Source organism: Thermobia domestica, chromosome 4 (assembly GCF_964235325.1).
Source record: "Thermobia domestica chromosome 4, izTheDome1.hap1.1, whole genome shotgun sequence".
NCBI classification, from domain to species: Eukaryota; Metazoa; Arthropoda; class Insecta; order Zygentoma; family Lepismatidae; genus Thermobia; species Thermobia domestica.
Window position 1 is genome coordinate 264,630,121 of NC_137457.1, and position 13,109 is coordinate 264,643,229.

At 37.5% G+C, this 13,109-nt stretch overlaps 1 protein-coding gene across 1 annotated transcript in view; it reads right to left on the bottom strand.

Annotated features, from left to right (window-relative positions):
- Positions 1-6,460, bottom strand: part of LOC145684044 (uncharacterized) — a 28,429-nt gene extending 21,969 nt beyond the window's left edge. The window contains exon 1 of the mRNA XM_081755875.1: positions 6,307-6,460. The gene's annotated coding sequence lies outside the window, so the exon portion shown is untranslated. The remainder of the gene's footprint in view (positions 1-6,306) is intronic.
- Positions 6,461-13,109: the final 6,649 nt, after the last annotated feature.

A 13,109-nucleotide genomic window follows, 5' to 3' on the forward strand; every position in this document is an offset into this window, starting at 1 on the left:
ACTTTTTTCACAATTCGAACCAAGGGGATCTGAGGGTGTTCACCGAGACATGTAAAAAGTAGTAGAAAATGACTAATATTTGTGTTGAATCCATATTTATCGGGGTTGATCAGATATATAGTGACACCCTCGATAGTGTTTACGTTCAAATTCAGCCTCCATCGGCCTTCCCAATGAAAACACATGTACGTTGTTGGATATATATATTCACACAAATATATATCCAATTTTAGAAATATTTCCTAATTGTTCTCCCGTTGTTCAGTTTGTAAACATTGATATTTTATCTGATCCGTGCGAAGAACGGGCATAACAGCTAGTACGAAATGGCAAAGTGTTTGTCATTGACCAAATTACAATGAATTCAATTATATAGATAATTATTATAATTATCATTGATAATTATTTCCTTGTTGAATTATAGATACTTTTCAGTGGAAAAAAGAATAAAATTTGAAAGTCCCAAATCAACGTAAAGGGAAAATGTATAAAATTTTCCATATAAGTAAGTGTACCGTACAAACTTAAAATTTCCATGTAATTAAGCTAAATTTCCATTTTTGTGTCGTTTTGTGCGTCACCGGAAATGGGTCAATGTTATCCTACAAATATGGCGGAACAAGTTAATGCTGTTCCGTCAGGAACGATTTCGAGATCGTTTCCTTCACATCGTCTCGTGCATTTTTCTACCGTTTTGTAAGCCTTTTTCCACGTTTTGTGAATCAATGGTAGTGGGTCAAAATGGGCATTCAATGTGGGAAGAAAAAAGACCCACCCTTTTACAAGTATCGAATTTCGAGGTCGCTTTTTTCGCATTGTTTAGTGCATGTTTTGTACCGTTTCTGCGCATATTTTCACGTTTTGTGCGCCACCGAAAGTGGGTCAAAGAAGACCTAGAAATATGACAGAAAAAGATATTCATCCCACTTTTAAGGCCCATTTTGACCCACTTCCGCTGATGCAGTAGGCGACACAAATCATGCATAAAAATTTGAAGGAAACGACCTCGACATTCGATGGTGACGGAACAGTATTAATTTATTCCGCTATACTTGTAGGCCATTTTGACCCATTTTCGTTGTCGCACTAAAGTGGAAATAGGAGCACAAAACGGTACAAAACAGGCACTATACGATGCGAAAGAAACGATCTCCAAATTCGATAGTGGCGGAACAATGGCTCTTTTTCCTCACGCCTTGATGGGCCTTTTTGACGCATTTCTGGTGATGCACAAAACGTGGAAGTAGGCGAACAGAACGGTACAAAATACATACTAAACGATGTGAAGGAAACGTCCTCCAAATTCGTTGGTGGCGGAACAGCATTAACTTGTTTCGTTATATTCGTAGGTTCATTTTGATCCACTTCCGGTGACGTACAAAACAGGCACTAAACGATGCGAAAGAAACGACCCCGAAATTCGATAGTGGCGGAATAGTGAGCCATTTAACTCCCACTTTAAAGACCAGTCTAACTCGCCTCGGGTGATGCACAAGACGAGAAATAGATGCAGAAAACTTTAAAAAAAAGGGGGGCACTAAACGATGCGAAAGAAACAATCTAGAAATTCAACAGTGTCAGAACAGTGGGTCATTTTCGTCACATCTTGGAGGCTCATCTTGACACACTTCTGGTGACGAACAAAACGTTGAAATAGGAGCACAAAACGGAACAAAACAGGCACTAGTCAATGCGAAAGGAAGAACCTCGAAATTCGGTAGCGGTGGAGCAGTGAGTCATTTAACTCCCACTTTGAAGGCCCGTTTAATTCACCTCCGGTGTTGCACAAGCCGAGGAAGTAGGCACAGAAAACTTTCTAAAAAATAGGCACTAAACGATGCGAAAGAAACGATCTAGAAATTCTATAGTGGAGGAACAGTGGGTTATTTTCGTCACACTTTGGAGGCCCATTTTGATACACTTCTGGTGACGCATAAAATGTGGAAATAGGGGCACAAAACATTTACTAGTAGATGCGAAAGGAAGCATCTCGAAATTCGGTAGTGGCGGAGCAGTGGGTCATTTTCGTCCCACCTTCGAGGCCCATTTTGACCCTCTTCGTGACACACAAAACGTCGAAATAGGCTCACAAAAGGGTGCGCGATGTGAAATTAACGACCTCGAAATTCGATCGTGAAGGAACTCTTGGTCATTTTCCTCCCATCTTGGAAGCCCATTTTGACCCACTTCCGACGACGCACAAAACGTTGAAATAGGGGCACGAAAATTCACTAGTCGATGCGAAAGGAAGGACTTCGAAATTCGGTAGTGGCGGAGCAGTGGATCATTTTCGTCCCACCTTCGAGGCCCATTTTGACCGTCTTCCAGTGACGCACAAAACGTCGAAATAGGCGCACAAAAGGGTACACGGTGTGAAATTAACGACCTCGAAATTCGATAGTGGCGGAACTCTTGGTCATTTTCGTCCCATCTTGGAAGCCCATTTTGACCCACTTATGGTGACGCACAAAACGTGAAAATAATCGCTCAAAACGGCAAGAAACTGGCACTAAACGATGCGAAAGAAGCGACCTCGAAATTCGTTGGTGACGGAAGTGATTCATTTTCTTACCACCTTGGGGACTCATTTTAACCCACTTCCCATGACGCACAAAACGGCACAAACCGATGTGAAGGAAACGACCTCGAAATTCATTGGTGGCGGAACAGCAATAACTTGTTCCGCCATATTTGTAGGCCCATTTTGACCCACTTCCGGTGACGCACAAAATGTGGGATTAGGCGCATAAAGCGACACAAAACACGCACAAAAGATGCAAAACAAAATACCTTGAAATTCGTCGGTGGCGGAACAAGTTAATGACGCCGTGAGTACGAATATAAGTATATACTGTAGTTCTTACCAACAAGGCTGAGAACTGCACGGTCCAATGTTTTAGCCAAAGTAGAAGCCCAACCGGGATAGTGATGTCAACCAGGTCGGCTCGGTTCAACTGAGCGAACAGCTTGAGCTGGCTTGGTTGAAATGACCCATCGACTGGGTTCAATTGAGCCGATGGCTTGAGCAGGCTCGGTAGGGACGGGTCATCGACTCGGCTCGATTGGAGCCAATGGCTCGAACCAGCTCCGTTGAAACGAGTCTATAGGCTGGGTTCGAGTCAGCTCAACTGAGCCGATGGCCCGAACCGGCTCGGTTGGGGTAAGCAATCAGCTCGGTTCGGTTCGGCTCGTGTGAGCCATCTGCTCGGTTGGATGAGCTGTTGGCTCGGCTCACTTCTCGGTTCGGCTCGATAAGTGAATGAGCTGTGAGCGAGCCGCTTGAGTTGTTGACAACCCTAAACCCGGGTCGAGCAATTTTGAACATGTTTGGCTGGAGTTCTATAACTTTTAACAATTTCTGGCTCGAGCCCGAATACTTGCTCCTCCTGAACTCAAACCTAGAACCTCGTGACCGATGTCCTTGCCTCCTGAAGATTTCTTTACGACCGAGATCGACAGTCAACTAATTTTTAGTATTCAGATACAAACCGCCTATATTCCATGTTTATACACGGTGTTATAATAATAATTAGTTATAGTAGTAGTAGTAGTATCATTGATAATTATATTGTCTATGTATGATACTTGAAGAGAGTAGTACTTGGAACTACACAAAGGATTTAACTCGAATTGACTCGTTTTGGCTCGACTCGACTGGAAACTCGATCCGAATTCGAGTCGAGTTGGGGGAAATTTTTCGAGCCGAGTTCTCGAGTCGAGCCCAAAGATGTCTGCTTCGAGTGGAGTCAAATTTTAAAGAAAACTCGCTCGTGCCCATCCCTATTGTAACCATGACGGGCATATAGAGTTCTTTTGAGGGGGATAGAACATAATATATTTAAAAAATACTTAGTTTTAAGGCTTTCTTCCCAGGGGGGCGAAGGGATGCTAGTTATCCAGCATTTCTTATAAGTACCTTAATTGAAATATATAAAACAGTAATCAGTTTTAATTGCTGATTTCAATTGCAATTAACAATTAAAAGTTTCAATTGCCAGGTGACCAATTAACAATTGACGAAAATTTAATTGCAAATTTTATGATTGAATTCAATTGCAATTAAAATTAATTGTCAATTACAACTGAAAATCAATTGCAATTAATTTTCTGAGCAATTACATTCAATTGATTGATCAATTGCAATTGATTTTGCCCAACACTGGGTACACGTAACTGACCATAACAAATCTTTTTTTTTTTTTTTTTGTATGCAGTATAGTGTTTCTTTCTTTATTATCCTCGTCTGTGTGCATACCCTCCGTTGCTGAGGTGCCTGCACCCTATGGATGCGTTAGATAGCATTTCTGCTTTTTATAGGTCACCTAGCAGAGGATGGTTCGTGTTTTCTGCACTGGTTAGTGTTTTATTCAAGACAGTATTCGTCCGGATGTGCAATTATACCCGTTCGTCCACATCAGTTTGCACAGATATTATCAATCTGAACGTAATTATTTGGAATTGCGCCGAAAAAATAAGGGGTGCAGAATGTCATAGAGAATCATTCGGAGCACAAAAAGTAAAAAATATTGTTTCTTAATTTTTGTATCTGATAAGCTAGATGATGATTAGCAGATACAACAGGCCTTAACGGAACCCCCTGTTTATGTAGTTTAGGGCCACCATAGGAACCAAAGCTAAACAATAGCCGAACAAACTTCTGCAGGCGCCAGAATTAAATGGTAAAGCAATACCGCTGTATTTTATGCTTACAAGTGTAGGGATACTACTGTAAATTCATTACAATGCTTAAAGTAAGTGAGTGCATATAAAATATGACTATATTAGACTATATTTTCCGTCGACAGAATAGTCCTCCACAATGTGCAAAGGTGGAGTTTTACTATACGGATCCACAGATTGTAAAATGTACCGAAAAATTTGGGGAAGCCTTTAAGTCCATTTTATGTCGAGAACAGAACCCAACAAACCCCTGCGGGGCTTCTGCCCCGTTCCTATTATAAGTACTACTAATTATGGGTTATGTTTAGCACAAAGGGTTCAGAAGCACGTAAAAAACACAAAATTTACAGGAGAAATAGATGATACAAGTACTTAGACCTAACATAACGTTACTAAATCTAACCTTACCTAATATAAGCAAAAATAAGCGAAACTATCATTTTGGAAAATTATGCTGGACCCCTACACTAACATAAACTAAACTAACCTAATGAGTTCAGAAATTACCGAAATCGTAACATTCTTTAGAAACAATTGCTGGACCCCTTCTGCTAAACATTAGCCCTACTTATACTATGGATCCGTACATTAAAACTGCGCGTATACAAAAACGGTATTTTACGCTTACAAGTGTGAAACCATTACAAGTGCTATAGGAACTCGTATCACTGCGAATACCCAACATCGCTGACGCGCCTGCTTCTTTCGGACGCAACCCTGTACGAGCCCATCGACATCGTCCTGCTTTGACTCGTTCAGATAGCATTCGTGCTGGCTTAATTTTAGAGTTTCCCCTTAACCCTTCGTGCTTTTTAGTGTCCACCTACTACAGGTTGGTTTCTTTTGTACTGACTGTAATGTTTACGGCATATGTCCGGAATTACTTCTGATGGCTTCCTCAAATTCCACCTATGTTGAGTGAAATATTGTTATGTCACCTACTAAAAATCCTTCGGATGACAATAAGGAGGAAATTGACAAATTTTAATTTTTCAAAAATTATTTCGTATGGTGTAGTTACCTAAACTTATTCTGCATAGTACCACCACTATATTTACTTTAAAGGCTCATCTCTCTCCTTCGTATTGATACTCCAGAAACTAACTGGGAACAGCACTAGTCCATCCGCCTTCGGTGTCGTTATCCATTGATTAGATTGTATAATGCCTTTATGCCAGGATATTATGCCGAATAACTTATGAAACAAATTTCCTGATGGGTGTATATCAACTAAACATTGAACTCAAATAAAAATCAGTATCGTGGCCTTACGAGATTTTACGGAAAAAGAAAGGTAATAGTTAAGAACAGCTACTTCTCATCTCTCGTGCACGAGGATACATCTTACTGTTGTACTACCTAAACACCCTAAGTACAAGGGCAAGAACTCAGTCTATTACCTACTTTTTAACATCCTAGATAGTCAATGAATAATTCCTGAAAGTATGGCGTTTCTCGTCCTTCCCTAAATGGGAAGTACGGCTCCTTAACTATAACCAAAAGAAATTAATACATATTATGTAGTGGTTCCATTTTTGTTTAACTGTACCGGTAGTGTTCGATCGTGAAACTAATTTCCAGTAAATAAATAATATTAAAAAGACATTTAGACAAACATCAACATACCTTTCTGTACTCTATATGATCATATGTTTATAGGTCATTCCACGTGAATTAAAAATAAACAGTTCTGTGACTGTGAGCGAAATCATGCACTTTCTTCTTCATTCTCATTTTTTTTTTTTTTTAATTTGGATAGTACACTGTGTTCAGCAGAATGTTTTGTGGAGTCTCCTCTGAACTTCCAGTTTGAAGAACCATTGTATACTATTACGATAAGCATACATCTGAGAATTATGCCACGATTTTTTCTTTTATCCTAGTGCAAACATGCACAACAATAGTTTCTCGACATGTTACACTCCTGACAATTATAATTCAATATTTAAGTGTACTATCAATACGCAATCGCTATACTAATGTTACAAAGCATGACTTTTCTCACAAATGGCTGCTACATTTTTCGAGGCCTAATAATGAGTCGCATCAACGCAATGTAAATTTTGCGTTTTGATTTGCGATAATCGTCATGTTAGTTATAATCTCATCTTGCATTTGTGCGTTGTATCGGGTTCGCCCATTTTAGAAAGACTGGTACTGAAAGCGACAAGACTTCGCAAAAATTGCGGAGCGTAATGCAAGGAAAATTTGCTGAAGTCTTTTATACCTGCTATGCCGATTATCGCAAACTAAAACGTAGATTTTGAATTGCGATGAAACAAACCTTTAGAGAATAAGGCTTCCAGACTATTATTTAGTTATTGAAAAAATGAATATTAAATGAAATCTTTCAGTTTAATGTCTCCTGATTATGCCCTATAGCCTAAGCCAGACAAGTGATTAAAGTAAGTGAATTATTATTATTATTATTATTATTATTATTATTATTATTATTATTATTATTATTATGGAAAAATTGGTGGCATGAGAATGTGGGAGTAAGATGAAGTTCCTGAGAAACACACGGAGACGAATTGATCACCAGAAACTTGCTTGGACGGGAATCAAATTATGTAGTCACCAATTAATTTGAATGGGGTATGTAGAGTTACATCAAGAAGGCCTCAAATATCTACTCAATATCATATCGTTTCAGAACAAACGTGAATTTTGTATACGTTAGTAGACCTATAATAAATGTTATTTTTTCACAATATCTTCCTCAAAGGGGTAAACCTTGAAACCCCCTTTGCGTACGACACTGAAACCATAGTTGTAGTACTGTTACAATGCATTTTACTGTTTTCTATTGTCTAATTAGTTAATTAGTGAATTGAATATGCATAATAAGCTCCATACATATACTTATCGTTCTGGTCCTATGCCTATCAGACTACTCTGATATACGAGGGTAATTTGAAAAGTTCTCTTTCGTACATAATATGGACTTACCTATTGAAAAATGCGTTTATAATTTAACATACATAGTACTCTCCCTTAAGACTAATACATTTGTTCTAAATGATGTCCTAAGTATTTATGTCATCGCGGAAAACAAAATTTCTCTAGTCTTGCGTAACAGAGAAGGTATAAGCCCAACTAGACCTCAGGTTAAGTGAAATTCATTGAGATCAGTGTGCGAAAGCAATTTAACCGCAAACTGCTACTACTGCCGGAATTCTTATTTTTCCCCATCCGTCATTGCGTAAAAGTTAATAGTCTGATTTTGACGGGTTCGTATTTTAGGAGTATATTCATTTACTCATATTTATTTTTATTTATTCATTTAATTTGTAATTTTTAGAAGTACGCAAGAGACGAATCGAGTCGAGATTTAAGACTCTAACGTCTCGTCTCAAGAAAATGCTGTCTCGACTCGAAAATATTAGGTTAAATATATAATTAAAAAATTAAAAATGTCGGAAATTTGCAATACGAGTATACTTATTAACGTGCAGCAAAACTCACAAGTTATGACAAGAAGCGGACGAGACAACTGAAGTAGATGAGGGAATATTTTTAGGGTTTTTGAGCCGTCCGACTTTGATTAGCAAATGTTTTATGCCTTCTGAAATTTTGATGCTTTGGTACTCATCAGTTGCACCTCCATTTCTTTTATACTTTTCAAAACATTCCGAAATTTAAAATTAATACTAAAATATCTTTGCTCATTTTCAATTAATATAAAAATGTTTTATAAAAATGGAAATAATGTTGTCTAACCTCTTCAGTGGATTTGTGCAGTATACTGTAGGTATGCTTTAGGGGCACTTACTGATTTAGTTGAGATAAAATTATAATTATTGGTCATCAACATTTGTTTTGGACCCTTAAAGCACTTTATAATGAAAATTTTAAAAATATATACATCTACATATCTTTTTCAAAATATATACTCTAATGTACACTTTCCTTGTAGCATTTGTATATAGTACACATAAAATGATCAACTTCAGAACCTTGTACTAGATTTTCGATTATGAAAAAGTGTACTATAGAAAGGTCTCTTTTGTGATTACGCACCATAAGAAATCACTTTTGGTGGCATTTATATAAACAATTTCATTTTTTGGTTTAGACACAAATTTACTTGGTACCGGTATTTTTGACAAAGAAAGAGAGACCTGAATTTTCCGTATGTCTGATATTTGCAACGGGTTAGTTTATGCTGACCATCATGAGTAGGAAAATGGTATACTTTCTCCACTTTTACACTTCATCAGTGAATTTTGTAGTGGACAAACACCGTGTGCCTGGGTTTTCTCGTGGTTCTCCCGTTTCCTCCCACTTTTTCATTCGACCATTTCCTCCATTTCTCATCATCATTGTCTCCTTTAACCTAGCCGGCATAATCATGGGACGTAAAACTGAAAGATTTTTTTTCATTTTTTACCTGGGTTGCAACCAGAATCCAACAAAAAATATACTGCACGGAATAGAACTTCTCCATGGGACTAAGGTAAAGTGTACAGTATACTGTACATGTTTTCTCTCAAATACGTTTTAACGCAAAAATAATATGATTGTTATTTGGCATATAACATTCAAAACTAGACTTCTGCAATACACAAACGAGCTATTGTTCATTTTGATCATTCCTGTTTACTCAATAGAAACACAGTTTTAAAACACAAGGAAAGCACAATTTTCAAAAAAGGACAGACAGTGCCACATTAGTACAGTAGTTCAATGATTGTACAAGTAGCTACACTGTCTATGCACAATCTTCAATGAACACCGAATACTGCAATTAAATGAGCACAAATGCATTTGAGCGACTTCATTGTTAAAACAAGTAGTTGGAAACTATGTACAGTATACTGTACAGTGTACATTTTGCTTCAATGAGTGTAAAAAGAAAACGTAAATTTGCCACGGAGGAGGTTAAAACAGGCATAATAACAAAAGTTTTCTAAACAACAAAATTGCAGGCCTAAATTTAATGTTCTTACCTTTCTTGCTCAATGCCAGGATTGGGGAGGAGGTTGGAAGTACAAGTTTTCGCATCCTCTATTGATTATTATTCGTGAATGTTGTAACTAAACATGTACGCCTTTTGCGATTTGTAAGAAAAACGAAATCGATTTTCCAGTTCATAATAACAATTAAGCGACACATTGTGCAGTTTGGATACATGTTTACCTTCTCATTCAGTTCAACTCAGGCTGCTCCAGATACTTTATAATTGCAATTTTTTACGAGGAATTTATTACTCAGCATTCAGGCTGTGGTTAAAACCTGAATTGTTAAGATGCGAATGCAAGTTCCTTCAGATATATAAACAATTCATGCGGATAATTCGAGCACGTGCTGATTAAGGTTTTTCTAGTATTTTTTTTTTTTTTTTTTTGTGTGTTTATAAACCTTGCGAATAGGAAAAAGAAAGAAAGAAGGAAAGGAAAATAAATAAAGAAACATGAAGAAGCAACGATGATCAGTTTAAAACTAGGGCTTACTTGAGCTCATGTTCCCTATCCTCAATGTGGCTCGCACTCGTTAGTTATCTAAAAATAGTGAACAAAAGGTCCTACGACATAAAAGGAAAGAGTTAGACTCTTTAGGAAAATTAACAATTTTATTATTCCTAACTCATTCTTGGAATTCAAAATATTTATATCTGATGATTCGTCAGTATTTCAAGTTATTTTTACGATTACATACTAATTATTGATGTAGTGGACTGCAATGACAAGAGGATATCACATCATTGGTATGAAAAAGATAATGTTCGTTTGTACAAAATAATGTATTTCTGTTGGATGTGGAATTCTCACCTATATCATTAGACTTTCGCCTCAGGAGCTACAAATCGACGGGACAGGATTTTTTTTTCAGCTGTATTTGGAACTTCAACACTCACTTGAGGCAAATAATTTATGAATTATTACACAATCACAATAGTTGTTTTGGGTTTACTTAAATTAGAACCCATTTCATGAACCTGTGAAAAGTATCATGAAACTGAAGTTTTTGTCTTTATGGAGAATGTAAATGATTATGAAAGGTGAGTAAAGTACCTATGTATTTATAAGATTCAATTCATTTCACCTCAAAATTCACTGTTTTCTTCCTTTTTTCTCTTACTTTTTCAAGCTTTCATTTCAAAGGGCTTCTAAACAAACTATGATACTACCTAGGTAGAGTAAAGTGAAGAAGGCATTTATCTTACAGTACATTGCTTGGATGCCGAAATTGAATTTTACAGGAATGAAAGTTGAAGTTCGTTGACTCAAAGATTACCCATATTTCTGTTGTGTTGGAAACCGAAACCATAACTATATATTTTATAGTTTTAATATTTACTGTTAACATTTTTTAAAAGGTGCCTATCTGTAGAAGTGAATGTAAACATTCGTCCATCTTTTGAAGTTACGCCACGTGACATCCAAGAGTTCAAATTATTGTAATATTCTATTTAAAATAATTTTATACCCATATTATAATATGTGATATACCTAGGTACAACAATGTTACTTTTACATTTTCCATAACTCATGATATGCTGCAACACATTAAATAAGCAAATAGTCCAAGTTATTATGTAGGCTTATTGCGTTCATGGGAACGAAAAGATAATAACTATGTAAAATTACTATAGACTGCCAATAGGTCACTCAGAGAATTTATGAAGTTCACTTTATAGCAATAGTTTTATACACACACCACCCAAATCTTACCACCAGTCACTATTCTGTTCAATAATACCTCTTCCATGATGCACGGAAAAGAAAACCTGAGACAGAGCCCTTCGAGTTGGTTTTGTGGATCACCGATAGAATTATCGGTACCTACCGGATACAGAAGTTCCAGTAGCTTCATTTTTCGGTGACTGCCTCGAACAAAACAACCCGAGAAATAATCGGAAATCGTTCAGAAAGTTTCGAGATTGTGAATCGGCGGTCCTCAGGAACTTCGTTGTCAATTTTCTTGACAAGATCATTACTAATTACAAAAAGTCTACCACTCCTCGACAGGGCTGGATTAATCCATCTGGAGACCCGGGCCTAGAAAAAAATATGTGGACCTTGCTGATTTCACCTAATATATTTCTGTGAAAGTACAGTAGGAAAGTTAAGAATCATATTTTATTCTTTGATGATGATTGTATCTTCATGATTCTTTTTAGATAGCCAGTTGAGATTTTGATCTTCTGTCCAACTGGAGGCCCGAGGCTATAGCCCTCCTAAGACCCCCTCCTAATCCGGCCCAGCTCCTCGATTCATCATGAGTGTTTGTTCTTCCTTCATTAAAAAATATGATCCGCCGATTTAAGATACATTCACTCGGAACGTTTGAGCCATGTGCAGCACACAATTCACTATTAATGTCTGTAGCTGACAGTTTGTTTTTAAAGAGGCCTTATTACTTCATGTATACCTCGCATTTGACGGGATTTTCTATGGCAGCACACGCTTTGTGACATTATAACCAGCCCACGCTTGGCAATATGATGTTCTCACTAGCAAACCTGGAAGATTATACGCTACGTCGGCTACTTTCCGGATTACCCTCCTGCATCCGGAAAGGTGAACTTCGTCGATATAAGATTGCATAGAGTATGGTAAAGTCAGTTGTGTCAAAAAAAGGAATGTTTTAAGCAAACGCACAAGTCAGTATTAATTTATTTTGAAGGATATTATTGCATTAGAATTCTGTCAGGGGAGTCACCAAAAGAGATATGGTGACTCCCTTAGAGACAGAAATTTGAAACAACAAATGGGGATAAGTGATGTATCACTCAAAAGGTTTTGACGAAAGAAATATTTTGATGTAACTTCAATATCGCCTTTTTTTTTCCTATTTGAAATGGCGGAACGGTGTTTATAACCTCTGAGACAATGCCCTCAATCGAATGAAAATATGAGATCGTATTTAGTTATTAGGTTGCTGCGAATAAAATGTCCATAGCAGGCATGTCATATCCAAAGGCCAAAAAGTAAAAACTACATTATCTGGTTAATCAAATCACTCGCCATACAGTTTTTGGTCACCCTTTAGCTAATGATTAAAGCCTGTGGCGAAAGGAGCCAATGGTCTTGGATGCGAAGAAATCCTCAACCGCACATTTCAACGTCCGATCATCAGTGAAGGTATTCCCTCCTAAGAAGTGATTAAGAGGTGGTTGTCAGTGGGAGAGACATAGGAAAAATAGGATGGGTGAGGAACAGTTTCATACTGTAACTCATAGAGACCTTACACCTTCCTTTGTACGACAGCATTTTTGTGTAACATGAGGACATCTTATATGGTCCTGGATACTCGCGACGTGCGAACAAGTTAGGCAACATGAGGACATTGCTGGATACTCGTGGACAAGTTTGCGCTTGTATTTCATGCAGTTCAGCACTATAATGATCTGCACTGATGGTTTAACCTCTTCTGAGAAAGACATGATGAGTCAGTCTCACAATAAACCACCGTCTGCAAGC